We start from the raw sequence: 5,206 nt of genomic DNA, 5'->3' as shown, positions 1-5,206 counted from the left end.
AAGCTCTACTGAAAATACTTGGTAAAAAAATAGCACTAGTACAATGGTGCAAACAAAATAGAAGGAATATAAAGGTTCTTCAAACAAGAGAGTGGAACACGCTACATTTCTAAATTGAATATCGAGTAAAACATATGAGAACTACTCAATCTCTACAAGCAAAAACAACACAAAAACTATTAACTGCAAGAGAGAGCTGATTAGAACATCTTTGGTTTAAATAAATGAGAACAATGGAGTGGCGCTTGATACAAAGTAAGTTAAATCCATAAAAATATTTAAAATGTGAAGTTAAAGCAGGAGATCATAAACTATAAAAGTCGCCCGCTCTCAGCCAAAATCTGTTGAAGACAACGATTAATATGGGCTAAGTAGGCGCGCAATTTCTCCTAGTTCTAGTCTCGCACAGAGTGTCTCCGGCCCCATGGAACTCTCACGGCCAGCTTTGACTTCGTGTCCATTTTCAGTCGTAGAAATTTTAGCAGTATCCCCTAGTGTACTTTGAACAAATCTAAGCCATTTCAGTGCTAATTGACTTTGTTTTTGAGCCATTCTAAATCCCCTCGAGGTGCGAGGCCAAGTGTGTAGGGTTGCAAATGTTTGTACCTGTACAGTGTCATAAAAGCCGAGGACAGTGTGAGACAGTGTTGTAGCGGATCAAACCCGCACATTTCCAGAAACGTTTTTCGAAAGGACTCCATACTACGCATAAGTATAATGGTGTCACTTTGACAGTATGAGATCAATTCACAATGAAAATTAAATACGTAGCCATAATTTACTTGCTGTTGATACCACGAGTCAAATTCTTGTTTTTCTTTCAGTGTCATGGTGGATGTGCAATAAAAATGTTTGTCGGGCATTTGTCTAATATAGCCATAATTCTCTTTTTTGGAGAACAACAAGCTAGGCCCGCTCTTCCGCTAAACCAAGTTGCCAGCTCCACTTCGCTCCACCGGCAACTCGGTTCGGCAGGGAGCGGGCCCAGCTTGGCCTGCCGGCGGCGTTTGTCGTCTGGCATGCCAAGAATTACAAAAAGAAAATAAAAAGCAATGAAAGGAAATGCATGTTTTAGCGAAATCGGAGGTGAATCGGTCGACAATTTACCTGTGCTCATCTCCACGCGGCGCCGCACCGCCAAGTGCGAGGACCGCCGGGGGGTCTCCTGAAGGGACTGTTGAGCCCGCGGAGTGGTTCTCTGAAAAAAAAATACATTACGCAAAAATCACAGTGACGCGTTCACTGTTATCGCACGCACACGCACACGCCCGCACACACACGCACACCCCCCGCACACACAAACACACACTTGCAACCACACACACACACACGCACACACGCACACACACGCACCCTCACACACACCCTCACCCGCTTACGCACACACACTCGCACACACACTCACGCACACACTCGTCTCAGTATAAAAGCGAGGTGGAGCACAAATTCGGCGTCATTCACGACGACACAGCCACGGTACACGATGTTTCCCTCGCACAAAGAAATGGCCGAAGCCATCAAGAGCGAGTCAAAGAAGTGTGATACGAAGTGCACGGGCGGACCACAGTGTCGCGTAGAGTAGCTCGTGCGCACAGAATTTAGCTTGCGCGAAGCACAACGCAATCATAACGTTGACGTGAACGAGAGAAAGAACGCTTTCCGAGAGAAGAAAAAGTAACTCACTACTGGCGCCGTAGTGTTGCTCTGCTGCTGCTGCTGCTGCTGCTTCTACTCCATCACACCGTTGTCGCGCTGTAAATGCTGCCGACACTGTTGCTGCGGGACGCCCTCTCCGTCCCCTTGCTGTATATGCTGCTGTTGATGCTGCTGGTGCTGAAGACGGTCCTCATACTCTCGGGGCTGCTGTCCCGCAGCGACGCAGGACTAGCCCTGGCACGACAGCACATCACACACAAGCACGTAGTGGCATCGTAGTGGCTGAGGCTGGACGAAGTGCCGGGGCGTGTTGACCCCTACGACGGGGGCCTCAAGGGGCTCCAGTTTCACATTAGGGCGATAAAACAAACACCCGCACACTGAGACCACGGCCGGGGGCCGGTATTACTACTTCCCAGTTGCGGTCGTGGACGACCCGCTTGTCGCATGCGCATTCCTAGACCCGGCCCAGCTTCCGGTCGCAGTCGGGGTTGCGGCCCCAGCCGTCGCAGGTCTTACACATGTCTGCATAGCACCCGTAGCGGGAGGCGTCCTCGGCTGGCGGATGGAATGGGTATTTGTACAGGTCCCACCACAGGTCACGGCCCCACTGCTCGCAGGCGGCGCAGAGCACGCCGTTGTGGTGCACCTGTTTGGAGTAGTGGAACCACACCGCCACGAAGCAGAGCTTGCTCCTGATGCTCGTCCCGCGGAAACGAACTCCCATCGCGGCGATGAGTCGTGGGCGGCGGCCGGGTTAAAACTGCGCGGGTGAACAACGCGATCGCCTCTGTTCATTTTTCTTTACCTCGGGGCGGGGTAGGGGGGCGTCGGGTCGACGTTGTCCGGTGGCTGTGTCGGCTGCTCGGTCGGCTACCTGTAGCTCAAGCCACGCGGAGCGGGTGGGCGGCGGGCGGTCTCGGTAGGGGTACACGTTCTGGGCATTCACGACCAACTTTTTGTGCGTGTGTTCGTGCTCTATGCGCACAAGGAGGTCGTTGACCCTGTCACGGATAACATAAGGGCCTTCCCGCTCTCGGACTAATTTGCGGTTGTCCGGCCCCGGGGCGATACAGCCAGACGCGGTCTCCCGGCTTGCCGCTAAAGAGTATGGCCTACGTAGAGGTTCTGTTTGGTACGGAGTGAGACCGCGTTGCGGGAGGCGCGTGCTTCTTCGTGGATGGTCCGCATCGTGGAGCGCAGCCAGCGTCCTCGCACGGAGCGGCGTGGGCGTGTGCAAGAAAGCGCCCTTCCGGGGAGGTACTTCGAGAGGCTGCACCGCCTCATGGAGGACTGGCTTTTGCGGAATGAAACCGACGCCACCTACATCCTGGACGGCACCCTCGACCCCGGCCAAGTCCTGGAAGCAGCGCTGGAGGTCATAGAGAAGGCCGCGCGGGACCTCTACAGCGGCGCACCGACCAGCTGCACCCCCCCCCCCCCCACGGGCCTGGGATCATACTGGCCGTCGACGAAGTAGTTGACGACCTGCGTGGAGGCGTCCTCGTTCGTACCTGGACGTAGCCGGTACAGAGCCTGGAGGCGCATGCCGTAGGCCGTAGGCGTGCGCGTTCTCCTTGGCAAGCTGCCGGCACGACCAGAACGGTGTTCGCCGCTTTCCGAACGCCTCCGCGAAGGCCGTGGTCAGGAGCTCGAATGACCCCTTCTGGGCTGCGGCAAGGGTCGCATAGTAGGACCGCGCCGCGCCTCCGAGGCAAGCCGCGAGGGCGGCTCGCTTGGAGCGGTCGTCGTGGCCGCTGAGGATCGCCGCGCACTGCTCTGAGTGCTCCGCGTAATCCCAGGAACCGTCGTGCGGGAGTACGTTCGCAAAGTCCCCCCGAGTCACAGAACGAGGAAGGAGGTGGAGGGGGTACGGGTGGCTCGGGGAGCCGAGGCTTTCCGAACGGTGCTGGGGGACGGTCGCGTCGTCTGCTAAGTCGATTGGGTGGCGGGCTATTTTCCTGAGGAGCTGCTTTGTCTTAAATCTACAAGGAAAATGAATGACAATCGTAGAAAAGTAGTTGCAGCCTTAGCCATAATTGAGGCCGATCAGTTCCTCAAATTGTACGACGAAGAAAGTGATTCTGATCTATAGTTTGGGGTACACGAAAACCTCAACTGCTATTTTCCTGGAGATGAATACATAATTGGAGATAAGGCTTATCCAATTCTCACTTGGTGTATTCCCCCAGAGAAAGGGAGAGGGGAAAGAGGTGCAATAAAACCGTGCCCCGCAAAACATCTGGTCACTGGGCTCACCGAGCTTCGGGCCTGGTCCCCCGTGCGTAAGCGCACTAGCGCCGCCGTTCGGCGCGCCTATTGGTTAGGCGGGATGGGAATGGGGAAGACCCTGTTCCCGTATACCCTCTCTTTAACTCGTCTCGGGTGTCAGCGCCGCAGGCCTAGCTATATGTGCGCCAGGCGCGTCGCAGCGTAACAGTAGGGTGGTTCAAACCCGAAAAGTGTTTCTTTTTGTGGGGGCGGACACGTCAAAAGTTTTGTTTTTTTATGCAGATTCCGAAAAAAAATACCTCAAAAATCTACGACAAAAATTAGGGGTCGCGCAGGAGGGTTGAAGTTTAACATAGGTTTCTTATGGGAGTTACATGTTAAAAACTAAAAAACTCGCCTGGACCCCACAGTTTACGTTGGAGAATTTTTTCTTTGCGAAATTCGTAATGTACGTCGAAAACCGAGTTAGACGATGTGTGGCACGCCCCCCTGCGCCTTTTCGTTCCGGATTAAAAATATGCAAATTTTGCTATTTTTGGCCTTTTTTGGTGGTATTTACATATGTTCTATTCTGGAACGAAAAAGCGGAGGGGGGCGTGCCACACATCGTCTAACTCGGTTTTCGACGTACATTACGAATTTCGCAAAGAAAAAATTCTCCAACGTAAACTGTGGGGTCCAGGCGAGTTTTTTAGTTTTTAACATATAACTCCCATAAGAAACCTATGTTAAACTTCAACCCTCCTGCGCGACCCCTAATTTTTGTCGTAGATTTTTGAGGTATTTTTTTTCGGAATCTGCATAAAAAAACAAAACTTTTGACGTGTCCGCCCCCACAAAAAGAAACACTTTTCGGGTTTGAACCACCCTAGCGTAACAGTGTTTCGTGAAATATCACGAAGCCTGTTACGCGAGACGTGGTCTGGCGTACATATAGCTAGTCTAGTGCTGGAACGGTAACAGTTGGAAGTAGATTGTGCTCGGCGAGCAGTTCAGGCGTAATGTCAACCCATCCTGGATTGTTCCCTAAGACAGCAAAAGAAATTGTTACTTTGAACATAACCCATAAAACACAACTTGCTCGTGCACAAATTTCCCCACTTACCGTTCACGTTCGTCAATAAAATCCTGCCGTCCTTGTACATCGCTTCACCATCTACGATGACAGGATGCTGACGGCTATTGACAACTTCGTCCATATTTCTTGTTGTTAAGAGTCTAGCACAGCACAATGAAAGGTCCCTTCAGAAATTCCTCCGACTTCGCGCCACTTTCGCCTGGGTGACTCAGTCTCCTCACTATTTTGTGGGGTGGCGGA

Source organism: Frankliniella occidentalis, unplaced genomic scaffold, assembly GCF_000697945.3.
Source record: "Frankliniella occidentalis isolate FOCC.00 unplaced genomic scaffold, Focc_3.1 Scaffold128, whole genome shotgun sequence".
NCBI lineage: Eukaryota > Metazoa > Arthropoda > Insecta > Thysanoptera > Thripidae > Frankliniella > Frankliniella occidentalis.
The sequence above is the reverse complement of the archived record's forward strand: the minus strand, read 5'-3'. Positions refer to the sequence as shown.